The following is a 20,522-nucleotide window of genomic DNA, read 5'->3' on the forward strand; positions in this document are numbered from 1 at the left end:
TACAAGTCTGTCTTCCTAGTCTTTCTTCTTATATAAACAAAGTTGATAGGCATTATGAGACTTAATAAATAAACTATAAATAACATTTTATTTATAAAATAAATATGGACTTAATAAATATATGAGACTCCATGCTCTTACCATCAAAATAGCTGCCCAAGCAAGATTCTATGTCCTTCTCAGCCATGTTGCTATGGGATGATTCTAAGGAATCACATCCTTCCCCTTTATAGTCTTTCTTTTCCTTTCTTTCTTTTTTCCCTGTATTCTCTCCTGTTCTTCCACATTCCTTCTTCCTTCTTTAGTTCTATTCTCCCCTTGCCAAGCCAACTGCTGGCATGTGTTCAGTACTCAGTGAGCCCATCCAATATCTGAATTTGGTTCTTCCATTCGTTGTTCTCTTGTACCATTTCACTCATCAGTCAAAGGCTAGAATCTTGACATGGCAACTCCTAATTTTGCTCACCAAAGACCCTTACCTGGCCTTTTTACTGAGGTATTTTTCTTCACAAATAGGCAATATGGGAAACAGTTTCCACTTCTTCTGGAATCACAGTTGCAAACTTGTTCCAGATAACCCTACAACGCTCTGTCTCAGCAATCTCCATTGAACCTGGACAAGTGACTTGGGAGTGGGATATGTCATTATGTGGTGCTTCTCCTTTCCTTGCAGCCAGTTTCAGTCACTGTTAATACTGGAGGGAGAAAGCCCACAGCCCTTCACTTGTGGAATCCTGCAGAGTTCTATGCTTTTTCACCTTTTGATTAACACTGTTATGTATTGGGCTTAATTAAGAGCAGGTTCTGCACCAGAACAGTCAGCAGACCACATGGTCTGCCCGGTTAGACTTGTTGTCTGCAAGCAATGACTAGCATGCAATTTGCGTGGGAAATTCCGTTGCAACGATTGGCTGGCGACGCCCCAGGGAGAATGTATAAAAAGAGGTGGAGCCAGTTTATTGTTCTGTTTTACTTGAATAAAGAAATACCTGTTCTTGAGCTCTGACTATTCAATGGCTACCAATGTGAGGAACAGAACAAACACCTCATGAAAATGGTTAGCTATTGGTTTAGGATCAGTATCATCAATTTGTGTTGAAGTCTTCTCTAAGTGTCTGGAGATTGTGTGGATCTGAATGGGAAAAACAGAATAAGACTAATAATACTGAGTGGTTGCAGATGGTGGGGCCTCTGAGTCTGGGGATTTTCTGATTCTAATCCTGAATGTGGCTGTACTTCCTTGTTCAAGACTGGTGTGCAATCTGGTGATCATCTTGGACTCAGATGATTTACTCAAAGAGCAGGTGGTAGTTGTAGCCAAGAAGGCTTTTGCACAGATACTATAATGGGCAGTGAGAATAATTTTGAGGAACAGAAGGAAGAAAGCCAGCTAAGGTAGCAGTCAGAGAAGAAAAAATTTAAGTCCAATGCAGGAATGGAACTTGAGAAAGCATCTCCCTAGTTCTCTTTAGGATAAAGGCACAGAGAAGGTAGGCACATTCAGGATTGCAAGATTCAGTTACTGTACTGCTATAATTAAATTTGTTTTTGTATTCATAACCTTGGTGTTCAAGACTGGTCTACCTTAAAGAGCTGACATCAATTCAGCAATACCATTCTGCAAGACCAAGAGGCATGCTTTCTCTATCATGGCACCTGTCCTCTGGAATGATATCTCCCAGAGATCTAGATGGTTTGAACTCTGCTAACATTCAGCACGCCATTAAAAACCTGGATATTGTTCTAGGTTTGGGGCAGGGTTATGTTAAAACCTCTTGGATGTTTTTTGTTTAGAAATTAGTTCTTGGACCACTCATGCTTCTTCTCTTCTATTTTTTATATTTTTCCTACTTTTTATACTGTAAGCATCTCAGGGAGACTTGGAGTCAGAAGGCTTCCAAATTAAATAATAAAATGAAATGAAAATGTCTCTCCTAGCAACATATTATTTGAATATATTATTTTGATGATAAAATACAGGGTGTACCTAAAATTAAGCCTCATAAAAACATATTGTATAAATTAAATAAATTAAATGTTTGAATTGGTTGTCATTTTCTTCTAAGTATTTCATTACTTTTTGATGCATCACTTTGAAATAAAAATAACACGTAGAGTTATATACTGCTTCATAGTGTTTTACAGTCCTCTCCAAACGATTTACAGAGTCAGTATATTGCTCCCAACAATCTGGGTCCTCATTTTACTGACCTTGGAAGAATGGAAGGCTGAATCAACCTTGAACCGGTCAGAATTGAACTGCTGGCAGTTGGCAGTATTAGCCTGCAATACTGCATTTTAACCACTGTACCAGCATGGCACAGTGGTTAAATATTCCTAAGTGGAGAAACATTTTGTCTAATTCTAATGTTATGTCTCTTTTAGATCATCCATTGGCATAGGGGACTTGATTTTTGGTACACTCTATATATCTATTCAGTGTCCAGAATGGAATAGCATAGTTCAGGGGTGGGCAGCTATGGCCCCTTTATCAACTGAGGATTTCAACATCAAGATGACAGGCTCAAGAATTCTGGGAGCTGAAGTCCATAGATCATAAAGATGCCATAGTTGCCCACCCCGGCTTAGTTCAATTCATGGTAGCAGCAATTTTGGCCACCAGATGTTGTTGCACTAAAACCTCTAGTGGAACAACTGGAAGTTGTAGTCCTGCTACATCTGGATGAGATACAGCTCTCTTATTTTTGGTTCAGTCCCAACATCATAGTTTCATATGATCCCTACTCTTTGGATTTAATATGACTATAAGCTGAAGCTAAATTAGAGATGTTGAATCTTGTTATATGAATCTCACTATAATTTAACAATGTAGTTTGCTGGAAGTATGCTATAGTTGACTGGAGGGAGTAAGGAGGGAAGAAAGGAGTTCTAATACTTTTTCTTTCTTTTTGCCATTGTAAGTCATCATAATAGTTTAGGTCAATCAGTGGGAGTCTCACTATATATTATACCAATCATATTAAAAAATGCTATTCCTCCTTCTCCCAGGAAATTATAACATTTATGGTTGTTCTAATGTTGTGAGCATATTAATCATAAGGAATGATAATTTCTAAAGGAACTGGAAAAAAAGAAAAGGTGTGCATTTTGTATCCCATAAAACATTTCTAGATGACAAACATTAGAAGCTAATTCATTGAGAAGCTGTAAAGTAAATAATTTTACAAATGGCCTTTTATGGCCACATGAAAAGAACAGATATAGGATTGCAAAGACCCAGCTGAAGTTATGTGACAACCACTCAGCTTCAGATTCTGAGGTAAACACTATTCTAATTATAGGAAATAGCTGGGCAGAAAATGAGATTAAGAAAAAATACATTTTGAAGCATCCTTATTTTTAGCAGTGGGGATGTAGCTGGCTCAAATTCAATAACAGTAATTATGATGTGTGAATTGGCACTTAAGAAAGTAGCAAAGATTGGTCAGACTGCGCTAGCAGCCACCTGATGATCCCACCCCATCCTGCAGAACAATAGAATAAAAGCTTTGTATGAAATAGTTTTAACCATTGACACTCATTCTTCCATATTCATAGCATGGAAAGTATAACCTGAAGTGTTCACTTAATGTAGGTAAAAGTACCATAATAATAATTAAAACAAAAACAAATGCTTTTCAATTGTTTTCCAGTTTCAGAACTTAATTTGACGGACTGTGTTATTTCCCTCTCTCTTTCATATGGGTCTAGCTACAATGGCAGTAACACAGTTTGAATCTGTCTCAAATCATCTGGAAAGTAATTGTGATTGCAGTCAAAACTTATGAACAACTTAGGGATGCTCCTGACTCACAACTTCTGTTCAAAGAGGAGGCAGCTGTAACCAGGAGGGACTTTTTATAGGTACATCTCGTGCATCAGATATGTTCTCTCCTCAACTGGGAGGTCCTGCAGACAGTCACTGTGGTCTGATGTGGACTGGTCATGTCAGTATTGGACTACTGCAATGCACTTTACACCATCTGGAAGCTACAACTGGTTGAAAATGCAGCAGTCTGAGCAGTAACAAATATGTATCATTGTCCCTGCTAAGCAAGCAGCACTGCTATGTCAGTTGGCTTTCAGGTGAAATTCAATTTGGTGGTTGTTACTTTTAAAATTGTTTAGAGTGACCCCCTCTCTCCCATTGTTTCTGTCCACCTGGTATGTTCAGCAGAGTGTGAGTGCTCTAGGTCCCTTCTATTAAATGTTGTCATCTTCTGGGACTGAGAAAGTGTGCATTGGGTTAATATGTTTGTTGTGTATGGTTTTTATTGGCTGTTTTTACTCCAGTACATCTTGTTTTGCTTATGTTTTTAATTGTTTATCATGCATGGAATTTTCTGAGCTTCCCAGAGTCTGTTGGAATAGACAATTCTAATAAATTTATTTAAACGAATAAAATAATTTAAATAATGATTGAATTATGCAAGACCACCTAATGAGTTTTCTAATCCATTTTGGAAATTGCTTGTTAACTGTTAGCTATTAGGAACTTTTGGATCCACATGTTTTATAGCATTAGGTGAGTTTCCTTCAATCCTTAGTGAAAGACGTTTTAAGTACAAGTTTAAGGACTATTTTTTTTATTTGGAATAAACAGCAAAAGGGTAATTTAAACTTTGATTTTAGAAAGTTATAAAGAGACTACAGGTCCAAATATTGCTCTAAAGATATTCAACTGATCTGTGTTTAGTGTCCCCATATCTCTGCTATTATGGAAAATATTTAATTGAATAATGTGATGATATCTGTGAAGATAAGGATCTGGAAGTTGACATGAAGTTTTTCAATGTTGTTAAATTTTGCTTTTCATATTTTTTACACAAAAGTATACATTCCTTACAGAATAACTATTTTCCCATTCTAAATGAGCTAACATACGATAAATTCTAAAAACCACAGAGATAGTTATCCTTCTTCTCTGACAGCAAAGGTTTCACTGTTGTATTTTGGTACTTTATTTCTCCTTTTTGTTGGATTTACCATTTCATGCACATTAATCATAGTGGCGGGCTAGCTTTTTCCTGAGAGAAAGATTAATTTAGTAGCCCTTTAGACCTTTCATCTCATTTGAATGAACAACAGAGGATGGTGCGGCAAGCAATGGAAGAGATGAAGGAAAAATTCCCATAGTCTCAACGCCAACTGAGAAAAGGGTAGCTTTGGTTCCAATTTATAGATCCAGTTTATGGATATGCATCTGAAGAAGTGGGGAAAGATTGCAAGGCATTGCTACTGCCATTCTGAAACACTTGTAGAACACCACTATGAAAGATAGGATCTACATCCTACTTATTCAAGATAATATTGTTATTTGATTTAGTTTCATTTTCCTCACATGAGTGAAAAACTCCTTCCATGAAAAGAAAGGTGCCTAGAGCTGCATGGGCAACTATGGAATAATCTTAAGGGTAACTGAATCCTTTTACTTTTGCTTGTGCTGGCATATGTTTTATGTTATTAGTACTATTGGTATGTAGATATGATGAAGTTACAGATAAGGGAGAGGAAGAAGTATCCTTGGAAACTGACCTCCTGTTATGTTCATATTAATTTTAGTGCATTTTTTTTCTGTTTACAGAAAAAAAAACTTCCCAGTAATTGAAATCTCAAAAATTGGGCAAGATTCCAAATAGTTCATAATAAAATAAAGTGCTAACTGTAATTAAACACAGTTAGATCATTAATATTCTGATGGTGTAAAAGAAGAAGTATTTTGCATTTTTGAATTATGGAATGGCATATAACAACAAGTTTGAAATTTTCTTTGGCAGCAGTATGAAAGTAGGCATGTGTTTATAATATACCAGCATCCAAAAATTCATATAGCTAGTTCGTGTGACACAGCTATTATGGGTAATGAAGTTTGTTTCTTTTTGATTCTGGCATTTCAGTTGATAATATGACATCCTGGAAGCATTCATAGTCCTATAAATATCAAAAATATTTAATGTAATAGTTTTATAGCCATGCCAAAGATGTACCCTCTCTCCCAAAGTCATTTTTCTAAAAGCAGACTATCCATCCATGAAAACATAAAGAAATCATAAAAAGACAAAAGGTATAAGTTAAGTATGTTGGCAATCTTTCACAAATATTCTCATTACTCTCTTGGGTTGCACTAACTTAAGTACTATCTCACTGCTACATTAATTTTGAATTATTTGGTTATATTTCAGAAAAAAAGTAATTGAGTTTTAATGTACATTCTCATTGTTCAGTTTTAATTTGTGACTCAAAGCACCTGGGTAGCAGACCACAGAATTTTCCTCTATATTGGAGAGATAAAAGCAATAAAAATTAGGGACATTTTTTTTCATTAAATGTGTCAATATCAGAACGGTGAGGTAGAATGGTGACCTTGCGATGGTGTCCAGCAAACCTTTTCATCTATTTAGTTCTTTTTTTAAAAAAAAAAAACTATCTAGAGTGCTGCTGAATTAATTATAATAAATTAATATAAATGAAGAAAATCTTAAAGATCTTAAAGATTCAGTGTAGGAAGTACCATCAAGGCAATTAACACCTGGGTAATTCCAGCCAATAGAATAATATTCACCTGGAATAATGGACTGGACTCAAGCAGACCTAAAAGCTCTGGATAGGAAGATCAGTAAAATTATGACAATGAATCATGCCCATCATTCACAGAGTAACGTTGATAGACTCTGCTTACCAAGGAAAATATGTGAGTATGCAATGTTGCAAATACACCAGAGAGTAGTAGAAGAAAAATGGGTATTCAAAGAATATCTGAAAGACAGTGAAGAAGATGCACTAAAGCTAGTATAATATGAAGGCTTACTGAGTACTGGAGAGACAAACTGGCCTACAGGAAAGACCAAATGAAGAACCGAAATGTTGTGATTTCTCGCCTGCCAGCGGATCTGGCAGCCGAATCTGAGGAATCGGATTAGGAGGAGAAGGTGCCTGGGTTCACATCGGAGTCTGCAGAAGGCTCTGAGGAGCAGGAGGACTCAGAGCCAGATGAGGAACTGGCCCGTCTACTTGCGCTCAGGCAGAGACACAGCTGTTTTGGGGGCTGGAACTAAGCGATGAGGAACAGCTGGGGCCAGTCCCAAGTGCGTGGATGCGCAGAGAGGAGAGGCGAGCAAGACAATGGAGGGTGGTGGAGCGGCTCCATAGGCAAAGTAAGAGACATTAAGAAGCCACGCCCTGCCTGGACTATAAAAAGGAGAGGTGTGGGAGGTGCTGGTTGCCGAAGGCAACTGTTCATGCTATAGCTTCGTGCTTCTGTTGTTGGATTTCTTGTGTCAGGATTCTTGGACATTTAACCAGGTTTGTCAGATTTCTGTGTGTTTGAGTGACTTGAAACTTGAGCATTCCTGCTGAGAACTCAGAGACTGATCTTGTTAGTTTCAACAGCTAAAGGACTGGTTGGAGTTTGTTCCATAAAAGCTGTGTCAAAATAAAAGTTTTTTTTCCCTTAGAAAGTCCTGCCTTGTTCAATAAAAAAGGGTTTTCCTCGTGAGTAAGTGGTTGAGCAGTCCTCACATAGGCTGGGTCAGAACAAGAAAAGAGATGTGGAAGCAAAGCTTTACATGATCATTAAACATATTACAAATACAGTATAGTAGGCAAAGTAGATAACCACAAGACCTGGCAATGGCTAAGAGCAGGAAAATTGAAAAAAGAGAGGGGCTAATTCTGGCTGCCCAAGACCAAGCCTTAAGAACAAATGCAAACAAAGCCAAAACTGAGAAGGCAACAACAGGCAGCAAACATCACCTACAAAGAAGCTGAAGAAACAATGGACCATATTAGTTAGCTGCTACAAGAAGATTACACAGACTAACTACAAACAACAGCATGACAAAATAACAAAAGTGCATTGGACTATCTGGATGATTGTGCGACAAAACCATAGTAAAATTATACAAACACTCTGAATATAGTGAATTATTTGGACACATTCCCACCAGAAGTTGTCTCATGAATACAAATAAAGGAATATAAGTATTATTTTTCAGGCAGGAAGGATGATATTTCTTAAATCCACAGTTTCTAAGTAACATAAGCTTTGTAAAGGTTCCGAATATCTAAAACTTTCCCTTACATTATATTTTCAAAAGCTTTTCCCTTAGCACAGACTTCTGTATTTTAGCTCAGATTCCTTCTTTTGCTTCTAATTTGTTGGATAAATCAGTTGTGTGAAGGTCTACTTGTTAAGGTTCCCTTTAATAGGTTCTCTGATGGAAAGCTTCTAGTCTTGTGGGATTATTTCCTTGAACCTTCATCACTAGCTCAATAACAATTCTTCATTGCTATCCGAATGATCTCTTAAACTTTCTCTTAGTATGGTAATGGATGATTCTTCTGTGTCTGAGCTCTTTTTCAACCAACAACCAAACCTCACTATTAGACTCTTCATTATTCAATCTTTTATAGCATGAACTTGAAGACTTTCTTCCACAGAAACTATAAGCTCTGCAGGCTCAACACATTCAACCAAACCTTTTTGGGGGACCATTTGATTACATTATAATTATACGCAGTGGTTTTTTTCTAAAAACAAAAAGGTGCCGGAACTCATACACGTCATACAACCTGCCTTGCCTACCCTACAAGGTTCCATCCAAAAAAGGTGCCGGAACTCCGTTCTATGAGAAAAAAAGCCCTGATTATACGCAGGAGTTACACACCAACTATAAACTTTATGAACGATAAAGAAACAAATGATGTTGTTTTCACAGTGAAAGCAATTGAAGGACAGACATCCTTCAATTGCAACTTTAAGAGGAGGAGGAGGAAGAATATATTTAATACTGCAGTAATGCATCTCATTCTCCCCTGTCGCCCCCTGCCCCTCCCCCCACCATTTAGGGCAAAGGAAAGGGCAAAGGAAACTACATAGCCCGGAGGAGAAAAACATTGCAAAATCCACCAATATCAATGTCATTCCCAGGAGTTATGAACTTAAACAAGAGATGAAAGTAAGTAATTTTCTTTTCTGGCTGAAGGCATCTGTTAATGAAAAATCAAGGAAAAAAATTAATTTCATTTAAAGAGTGTCACTATCAGCTCACTGCATAATAAAATGTGCATATTAAGAAATGTGATACGTGAAAGTACAATTTTCAATATTAAACAAAAGCATGTTGTTCTACATATAAAGGGAATGGATTTTTTCCCCTAGCTCTAGATTATTTAGTTCCATAACTTGCTAGATTTATATATAAAAAAAAAAAAGCTGGCAGGTATTATTAGATAATAATTCAGACCAATCAGATAAATTGGAGCACAATACCTGGAGTTTAAGCTGATTCATCTCCCATTGAGCTGTATTTATATTTATAGCCCCGGTACTGTCCTTTGTTTACTGTCTGAACAATAATATAAATAAAATAAATAGGATCTCATTCTCTTGCTTGTGACCCTGAGCTGAAGGAATAGAAATACTCTAAGGGTCACGCCAAAGTAATAGTAATAATCAAAATAAATGTTTAGATGTTGTATAAATGTCAGCCCGGTTGGTCAAACACCACCTTAAACAGAAAATGAGAAGGCAAGGATTTCAGGATGATTTATAGTTTGTGCCTTTTCTGAAGCGAGATAAAATGCTTAGGGGAATGAGCAAGCCATTGGCCGACCTTGGGAACATATGTCAAAAGAGCCAAATTTTCAGCTGGTGAAAAGTAGCATCTATGGTTTCTGTCAACCTTCTTTAATAATAAGCATTGTTAGCCACCAACATATGATAATGGCCTTGTTTACCAATATAGTTGCTGGTATAGTTAAACTCATAAATATTCAAAGCTATCTCATGCAGAGATGAGGATGCTCACTTTCTCACAGACAGACACCTATGCAACTTAATTGAAATTCCTCAGCTGTTATGCAAGTCAACTTTTGCTCACATAATGGGATTTCTCATCTCTCTGTCTTCTCCCCTCCAGCTCGTGCACATATCCTAAATTTGTTCTGGAGAGTATTCCAGTCCTCTGGGGACAGTTTTAGGAAGATGAAAAGAGCTAAGAGCTGCTCAGAGCAGATGAAGAAAAAAATAGTCACGCTGAAGAGGTAAGAAGCACCTTAAAATGACTAAAGAGGAGAAACTAAAAGGAAACAAAAATCTGTTCTAGTACAGAAAGAAAGAAGCAGGAATTCGACTAGCTTTTGTATACAATGGAAGACAGTTGGCAGGGAAAAATTACCTGCAATTACAGAGAAGACAAAGGATAAAGAATGCTTGCCAATTCTCTTCCCCCATATAAACTATGCACTGGCTAGCTAATTGCTTTCACAGGTGATTTAAAATGCTAGCCCTACATGTATGAAGAACTATGTATCTTGATGTTGACTGTCTTGCTGATATGAGCTGATAGGGTTGGCACATTGGGTTTCTTCAGTTTAACAGTGTCTGATAATGTTCCAAGGGTCTTATAGATCTGGCTGTTCTCCCAGGTCTTGGGGTAGGGTAGTTGGGTCCCATTGCAAATTCAGATACAGACAGACAGACAGACAAATAGAAATGTATTTTGTTATTGTTGTTGACTGATTCACCATCTTGTTCTTTAAGTGTCTTTATTGTAGTTGTTTTTGTTGTTTTTGCTTTTTGAATGTATTGTATTTTAATGAATTCTCTATATTACACTGTGAACTGCCCAGAATCACTCTGGATTCTAAACCAATCAAATTAAACTGCAAGAAGCATGGAATCTGCTAATAACTGTCACTGCCTATCTTTCCGGTCTCTGTAGGATCCAGAAAGATTAAATAAGAAGATACACTTTAGTAGGCACTGAATATTGTGGAGCATAGTATAAGGACATATGATAGAGTAATACTAAATAATATTCTCACACTTTGCACAAATAAGGTCCCCATATTTTCATAATCTAGTTCCATTTAGAATCCTCTTTCCTTGATGCTTCCCCATTCAATAGACATTGAGAAGAACCGTAACAATTCATTTCTCATCTCCTGACAATGCTATGATAAACAATTAATTATATTCTTTAAACCTAATTGGTATTCATTATTGATGTGGATTGAGGAATAAAAAAAATGCTTAAAGAGTATTAGTTTTTGAGGGAACAAGTGATATATTGATGGCTGATGATGGTAAAAGGGTAGAAGCGAAGAAGGATTGAAATACGCAACAGAATATTAGAAATCAGAATATGAAATCACTGAAGATAAAAATGAAGAGAATGTGCTGGTTCTAAACTCTGAAAACTGATCAGGGATTTAAAGAACAATATATTATACAATACTGCGTACAGCAGGCTAATATTAAGCTGATTGTTTTTCTTTCATTTGATTCAATCAAGGTGTACTTGTGGGATCTTCCTTATTATCTATATTATCTTGATCAAATAACCAATGTTATATTCCTACCTTTTAAAAATCTTGATCTTCAGTCTAATAATCTAATATTTCTTTTCATATTTTTTTTTGGTTCCTTCTCACAAAACCCTTCAAAGCTTTAACAAGTCCCTTTTGTAAATCCAATATAGGAAGATTATCCAGGTCACTTTCTTGGTTTGTTATTTGTATATCCCGTCTAATAATTAACACATCAGCCATCCCAAATGGTGCTTTTTAAAAAGGTAACTGGACTTTGTTTTGCTTGAAGATGTTTTTGCTTCTCATCCAAGAAGCTTCTTCAGTTCTGAAATGTCTTCAAGCAAAACAAAATTTTAGTTGCCTTTTGAAAAAGCACCTTTGGGACAACCATGACCTAAATGACTGAGAATCTCCATATATATTTAACACATCAGCCAGATTCTTTGTGTGTCCAGTATGGCATCTTTTTCCATTTCATTCTTGTACCTTATCATTTTTAAACCCACTTTCAGATCAGTCTCAGTCTTGTCAGATAAAACTTGTTCTTCTTTCACAATGTCTTTTAAACACAATCTATAGATACAGACATTCTTAAAATTAATTTATGGATCCAAAATTAATAGAAAATTATCCTTCACTATAATGAATATTAAAATATTTTGCTCCATTCTGTCCCATAGGGCAGGTTCTATCACAGAGAAGGTGACACGGTTTCACCAAGGGGACTTGAAGTAGGCCCCATCTGGCTGCAGTATATCTAGGGCAATGATGGCGAACCTTTTAGAGACTGAGTGCCCAAACTGCAACCCAAAACCCACTTATGCATCGTCGGGTGCCGGGTGGGTGTGGCCCATTGGGTAGGTGTGGCCCATTGGGTGGGCGTGGCTGCGGTGGTAATAGCAGACTGGGTGGGACTAAAAAGTTCAATCAATCAACTAAAAAGTTCAATCAATCAACTTTGCAACATCTTTTTTTTCCCCGCAAGAAGTTGAAATTGACTGATTGATTGAACCTTTTTTTTTTTACATGGTGGTGGAGGCCTAAAGCAAAAAGGTTTTATAAAACCCAGCTGAAGGCCTAGGACTGGGGCGACAGCGTGCGTGCCCACAGAGAGGGCTCTGACTGCCGCCTCTGGCACCCGTGCCATAGGTTCACCACCACTGATCTAGGGGGATAGGCAGAAACCATTGGAAATAGCTGAACCTGCAATACCCAGTATATTATCAGTTTCATTATTTTTAATCTAGAAGCTCTTTTCATAGAAGTTAAGTTGGGATGTTCACAATTTTGAATGAACTTTGTATGCTCTATTTCCTGCATCCTGGCTGCAGATGCACAACTTTCTAAATTCTCTTGCTTGGACATAAAGGTTTTGAGGGGATTTTTGGAGCCGTACTGCAGTTTTCACTGCAAAAACAGGCTTGATACAGTTGCATATAGAAGATTAGGTGATTCTGACAGCTTTTCCCTAGACTGTTTTGTTTCATAATACATTCTTATGGGCCTAATGATTTGCTGCAAAGTACAGATGGTGAAAGCAGAACTATTCCCAACAAACAAATCACAAGTGAGTACACATTGCTTAGCAAAGGTAGGCAATTAAGATTGTCCAAAAATACTGCTTCTGAAAATAACTTCAGAATCATTTTTCCCTGGTAACAAGCATACGGAATGTAAAAGTTATGATAATGTGTAAGGTTGGAGTCTGTTTGAACCAATACATATATTGAGAAAAGCAATTAACAGCTACATGTAAGGGGGTGATATCCGTGTGAGTATGTTTTGCTAATAATGGGATAATAACAGTAGCGATGGCAATATAGAAATAATACTTTTGTCGTGCTGAGGGCTAACAAATGCAATTTTAATAGCAGTGATCTTAAAAAAATATATTATCTTTATAAATAATATAAATAATAATTGAGGGAGTATTTATAAACTTCCATCTTACTGTCCATGAAAACAGACCTCTAACGATGAATTACCAAGCACAAATTCCTATGATCCACATCAGGCCACTGGTCCATCTAATGGAATTGATCTGTTTGTGCACAAACACATTCTCTACCATCGATATAAAGCTCTATTCCGTCTATATACTGTGTGTGTGTGTATACATATACATATACATCAGTGATGGGATTCAGATATGTGAACAACCGGTTCTCTGTGTGGATGCCGCTTCCAGAAGTCCATTCTGGGCTTGGGCAACAATAAATTAGCTACCAGTTCTGCCGAAGTGGTGCGAACTGGCTGAATCCCACCACTGATATACATAAGCATATACATACAGATGGATTGAGTTGAAAGAAGAATGGGTGAGAGGCTCAAGCCATTTTTTTCTTTTAAAAAGTGAGATGCATTTTTCTTTTTCCTTCATGAAAGGAAATGTAGATACTAGCTAGACTTTTTTCTCCAGAATTTATGCTATTATGAGTTCTCTGGGAATCCATAACGCCAAATCCATTCCCAGCAGTATCTGAAAGGAATTTTCTTTGTAGAACTCTCTATAAGTATCTTTTTAAAAATGTGTTATTGGCCCAGGGTTAATTTTAATTTTGGTAACATGAAATATAATGCAAGTAGCCCTCAACATACAACTGCAATGAAGCCTGGAATTTTGACTGGAAATTGTTTCAGTCATAAGTTGGGCCACCACATGACTGATCTCAATTTTATGACCATTTTTCATTGTTTTTTAAAGTGAACACTGCAGGTTAAGTGAATCACATGGTTGTTCGTAAATCCAGCATATCCAATGGGCACTGGAAACTGGCAAAAAAGGTAACAAATTGTGGTCATGTGAACATGGGACACTGCAAGCACTAGTAAAGTTGAGCTGGTTGCCAAGCACTCAAAATACAGTCACATGATTGTGGCTCCCTGTGTGTGCAAGTGTGTATAAGCGCACTGCACTCATAGTTTCAAGGACAGGTCATAAGCAGCCTTTTTGAAGTCCATCTTAACTTCAAATGATTGTTAAGCGACCAGTTATAACTTGAGGACTATCTGTAGTCCAGTTTCAGGAGACATCATGAGATTTCACATTATGATAAGCTTTGCGGTTTCCCAGTATTTGAAGACAGAGACACATTTCATTAATTCTGAGGGAAGTGGTATCCACAGATCTAGAAGTACCGTGAAAGTACCTCTCAAGATAGACCAGATGGGTAATACAACCAGATGAGTGAATTCTACTTTATTGCAAAATTATCTAAACCAGTGTTTCTCAACCTTGACAATTTTAAGGCATGTGGACTTCAACTCCCAGAATTCCACAGCCAGCAATGCTGGCTGTGGAATTCTGAGAGTTGAAGTCCACATGCCTTAAAATTGTCAAGGTTGAGAAACACTGATCTAAACAGAATCTTGGATGTCTGAAAATAGATTTCTCTCCCCAGCCCCTTTGCAGCCCAAGAAACTAGGGTGAGTCTCTTCTGAGCTACTTGCTGCATCCACTTTGTTGGGGGTTAGAAATAAAATAAATCAATACATTTGTAGCACTATCAATTTAGATTACCATTAATCTTCAGTTTATGATCACAATGGAGCCCAAAGTTTCTGTTGTTAAGCAAGACAGTTGTTAAGCGAGTTTTGACCCCTTTCATGACTTTTCTTGCCATAGTTGTTAGGTGAATCAATACAGTTGTTAAGTTAGCAACATGATTGTTAAGTGAATCTGGCTTCCTCATTGACTTTGCTTGTCAGAAGGCCACAAAAGGTGATCACATGACCCCGGGACACTGTAATGGTCATAAATATGAAGTTGACAAGAATCTGAACTTTGATCATGTGGCCATGGGGGATGCTGCAAAGGCTATAATTGTGAAAAACTGTCATGAGTCACTTTTTTCAGTGCTGTTGTAACTTCGAACAATCCACTAAACGAACTGTTGTAAGTTGAGGACTATCCGTACTTCTCTACAGAATTCTGGACAGGCACGAGAAATGTTTTAATCTAAGTAATAATATGTAATAAGAAAATGTAATGAAGTCTGATAATAATACATGTTGTCAAAAAAAGAATAAAAATATATTAAAAATCATCTTTTTATAAACTTATTAGTAAGAATAACTCTCTCTGACACCCCATATTTTTCTTTCCTATAAGTGGGAAAGCTGTGTTGTGAACACATTCCTTTGACTTGTTCATAAGAGAGGGCTTTAATTTCATTGCAAAGAAATAGACTGGCACACACAGTCTACTGAAATGAGTTGCTGTGCTGAAGGAATTAATATGGGCATAGAACAATGCCTGTGGTTGAACAATGTATTCTCATCCTCGTGGATCCAGTGAATAAATCGAATGCAACATTAAGAGTGAAATATAATAATGATAGACAAAAATTCCCAAATTTCAATAACTGCATGATTGCACTACATTTCCTGTGTATGGCAGAAAACTTTTCCAAATTCATATTTGCTTTTTCATGGTTTTTTTTTTGTACTTTTAGTTGAAATTTATGTCACTGCCCCTAGAAAAAAAACAAAAACAAAAACAAAAAAACTCAAGGAAATTGTAATTGTGTCATACAGACTCAAAGAAACCATTTAGATGGTGGAATTTGCATACGTCTGCCAATGAAAAAGCAATTAAATCCCATTGTAATTTCAAAGTTTCATTAGCAGTTTACAGTGGTGAAAATCCCAGAATGAAATCAAATAGTGGTAAATAATTGACAACTAGGACTAGGAATAATCTTCTATTACGTATTCTGCCTAAAGAATTTCACAATTATTTTTTTCCCATAAGAAATTGTTTTGATTGGGATAGCTGGTTCAGGGTGGAACTCGCTGAAAGAATTAAACCTGACTGAACAGTGGCAGGATTCACACATACATGAGGCCCTTCTGCCTATATTCTCTGACCTCATGTTCTTACTAGAAGATCTGAATGTGGAAATGGTCCTATCCATGGTCTGATTTATTGGGCTTCCAGATTTTGTGCAGAATCCATTCATGCTCATGTGAACATGAGGCTATTTCTCTAGTAGGCAAGCCCATTTCTAAACTTTCAGAAATCGGGCTGTAATAAACACTAATGGTCTGTTTGATTTTGTTTAGGATAAATAAACTATTCCAGTGTAATGCACTGGAAAAAGAAATGTAGTGTGCATTCTATATTTAAAGTATCCCTTTCCGCTGTTTTGTTGGTCAAGGCTTTCATTCTCATAACCTTTACCTGGTCAAAATTGTGCATCATAGGGCAACAAGTTTTGAACCATGATAGCTCAAATGGGTAACTCATAGAATGCATCCAAAATTCAGGACCCATAAAGCATGACTCCAAAGGGAATGACATTTGGGAAAATTGTGACCTCTTCAATACTGTCAGGCTTCTACTGTGATCAGATGATGCTCATTTTGAACATTCCATGACAGTTTCCCAGCCACTCTCACAATCCTTCATTCCTTCACCCATCCAGCAGCAGACACTCGCTTGCTGGAAAGGGAGGGAGGGAGGGAGGAAGGAAGGAAGGAAGATTTCTGATGCTCCCTACCAGCTTCTCCCGAGGAAACTAAATGAAAACAGTAGAAAGTTGGAAGTCTCTTCCTTACCAACTGTTTTCCCCACCCATGTGATCCTGTTTCTCTGTTTAAGTAAGAAAATACCTCTGAAACAATGACCCAATGAGGCATGGATTGTAAATAGTAGCTATTATTGTGCTATAACTCTTACGATATTTGAGTTTTAGAATATTTTAAATACTTGGAGAGGACAACATACACATAAAAAAGAGGATAAACATGAAATCCAAAACTTTGTTAAACAGATTAAGAATAGCTACAGGGATATTTACAATAGATGCTATGCAAAATATATTTAATTGATCTGAAATAGTCTATTTTACCATACAAGACTGGCAAATATTTTCTAGGGTTCAAAAATCTGTGGGTGTGTTTGACCAGAGGCCTTAGTGAAAAAAACAATAAAACAAAACACAGTCATGGCAATAACCTGTGGTGTTATCTTTGTTTCTTTGATAATAATGGCCAGCTCAGCTTTCAATGCTTCAAATACTTCTTATACCTCTGAAGAAGGCATGTAGCTAATGAACATTTTATTTTCCTATGTTTCCTACAGTGTATCTGAGTTTATTTTCTAGGGGAGATAATAGCAGACCTGCAGTGAATCTCATTAACTACAATTTTAACAAGTTTACAGTCACAGAAGCCTCCAAAAATATAGCATTGTTAGTCGAATTCCCAAGAATTTCCCAGCCAGATGGCAGAGTCACTCTGAAGGAGTTGAGAGAATAAACCTTGGCAAAGTGGAGCAATTAAGTAAACTGGCAACAGGCATTTTCCCTTTCTGGATACATACTTTTCTTGATAGTGACCTCCTAATTCTCTCAGGTGCCCGAGAGAAAGGCTGAGGATCTATAGACACTATCTCAATAGACTAACTAACTTCTGCTTTTATTTATTCACACAGCCATATCCTGTACTTGGAGATTCTGGCCAATTTAACTTAAAACGTTAGAACTTCGATGTAGTTCAGTCATACATCTTCAGCGAATGGCCTCTGTAAATTCACACACACAACAGATTTAAAGAATCATACTGAAATATTTGGTTGGAAATAAGATTTCACTGGAAGAGCTGTGAGTGTGATTCATTTCCTAGGCTTGCTCGACTATGAATTCAAACTTCAAAATTTGTCTGAAAACAAGGAACCATTAGGCGTGATTTATCAATTTTAAAAGTGTTATTCATTTCAGTTGCCTTGGTACAAAAACTTTGTCATGGGAAATCTGCTAAATTGGTGTGTCACATTGATATATGTGATTTTAACAATTCATTAATGTAGAAAGTCAGCTGGCTGAGCCTATAAAGCTTTGCCTTCTCCTCTATGGCCTTGCAATGCTTCCTAGAATAGTCTGTCTCAAGAGCTTAAATTTGCCGGAAACTTGGCAATTAAAATAGTTAAAGTTTTCAACCCAAATAATATGACCTTCTTCAGATGTTTTTAGATATCTTGAATTATAATTCTCAATGAACATGGACCCTGAATTGCACCTAAGTTAATATGAGGTAGTGATTAAGGCAATGGATTAGAACCTAGATTCAAGATCCAGGTTCAAGTCCACTCTTAGCTTTGGATGCCAGTTCGATGACTGAGCTAGCCACCTCTTAGTCCATTCTAATTCACAAGCTTTTTGCTCAGAAAGAAAACTTGAAAGAAGGATATACATAAAAACAAGACAGGGCTTTGAACACAATGTCCTGGCCATGATTTTATTTTATTTTACCACATCCTGAAGCCTATGTTGGTATTGCTTTCATTTTCAACTTTTCTTTGGGAGGGTTGAAAAGGTAGATTTTGCAGGCCTATGGACTTTGGGACCTTCTAGTGCACCTCTGTATGAGTCCTGGAAAGTGAACCTATATGTTGAGGCCATGATTTATCCTCTTTAGCTTATCTACCATTATAATAATCTACTTCATAAATTGTAGAGGTATGTGCTCTATGACCCCCGTCCCTCAAGTTGATTTCAGGTGGTTTCATAGATATATCAATGCTGTTTTCTTGGAAACAGTGTGGAAGATGTTTGCCATGCCTTATTCTGGGAAGCTTTTATGACTTTCAAGTCTATAGCCCTATAGCCCATAGATCAGGCATGTCAAACTTGTGACGTCACGTGACATCGCGCAACGTATTGGGCCAGTTTTGCCATTGCCGGCAATGGGGTGGGCGCAGCTTCCACGTGACTCGTCCGGCCCATGGGCCGGCAGTTTGACACCCCTGCCATAGATTATAGACCATAGACTATGGATTGTTTCCTAGGACAAGCCTTTTTTTTCTAGAGCCAGAAAATAACACCATGATGTGCTTCCATTTTCAGAAATGCATGAGCATTCAATCCTAAAATAAAATCTTAATGTAACATTAAATCCCCAAAATCTATCTCCCAACATATGGTATTATTTCCCAAACTCAGGGGAAAAAACTATGAAGACAAACCCATTTATTCAATAGCAATACATTTTGCAGTGTTGTCCTGCTTACTGCAGCCCTTAGAGTTCCCAAAGTATGAAGTACCATGGTTAACTCCCACACCTTAGTTGAAGAGAAGAAGCTTTCTCTCTAAGATTTTAAATAGGTTTTTTTTTTTTAGGAAAGGGGACAAATCTCAGCAACACAGCATTACACTGTAGTGATGTCCATTGGGCTAGGCACCTTTATTCTAAATAATGCTGAAATAAGTCGTTATTCTAACACAAATGTATTCAGAATGTCACTCATCAGGAAACAGAGACTATCACTTCTTGTTCATAGTATGAAACAAGTAGGTTTAATTGCAGCACTGCTCACCAAAACTCTTCGCTCTTTGGAGGCCTGCATGTTTTAAAAGCTCTTAAAATTGACACAAAGTGAGCTCTTTCTTATTTATAGCTCAGAACAGAGATCATAAATGACAACAAACTAATTAAAGGAGTTGCCCGAATCAAAATTGAAGAGGGGAAAACTATGCCTAGAGTAGGAAAGCAGTATGGAAAATTAAGTTAGGCAGAATTGAATTATCTGATTTGACATTAAACTAAACCCTGCTCTCATTTAAAACTTCATGACCTTCCATTTCTCCTCGCCCCCCTCAGATTAGATGGCTGGAATTTGGCCATCATAATTAACCATAGTGAACTACATTGATATACTCTCCATTTCATCTAGTGTTATTGTTACTACTACTACTGTACACAAAAATGACATCAGCATATGATCTTTAACAGTTTGTACTACTGCTGAATTGTTTTATTTTTTAAAATTTAAGCAACTTCACTAAATAAAATGCAACCTGAATTTCCTCTTCTGTCAAAAAAAATAAATCCCAATTGCTTGCCTCTTTTGGCAGTTCATTGGACATCCCTCTCCTTAGAAAATAAAGTGAGCTACTTAAATTGATATAGCTATATAAAACATTTAACCCCAATAGAGCTGTTGAGGAAAATTCTGCACTTAGATGTATATGCTTGCAACAGCATTGATCAATTCTGAGCATGCAGTTCCTAGAATAATGAGGAACTTTCCACTTAACATCTCTTTTAAAAAAAAAATCCAATCGAGTTTTTTTTTTAAATGTATTGCAAGGAAATTGTTTCTTGTAAAGCCTAACTCATTCTTATTTTCCACATATAACTTTCTCTTTCCCTCTACTCTCACTCTCTCTCTCTCTCTCTCTCTCTCTCTCTCTCTCTCTCTCTCTCTC

Source organism: Protobothrops mucrosquamatus, unplaced genomic scaffold (genome assembly GCF_001527695.2).
Source record: "Protobothrops mucrosquamatus isolate PMUCROS unplaced genomic scaffold, P.Mucros_1.0 scaffold707, whole genome shotgun sequence".
Classification (NCBI taxonomy): Eukaryota; Metazoa; Chordata; class Lepidosauria; order Squamata; family Viperidae; genus Protobothrops; species Protobothrops mucrosquamatus.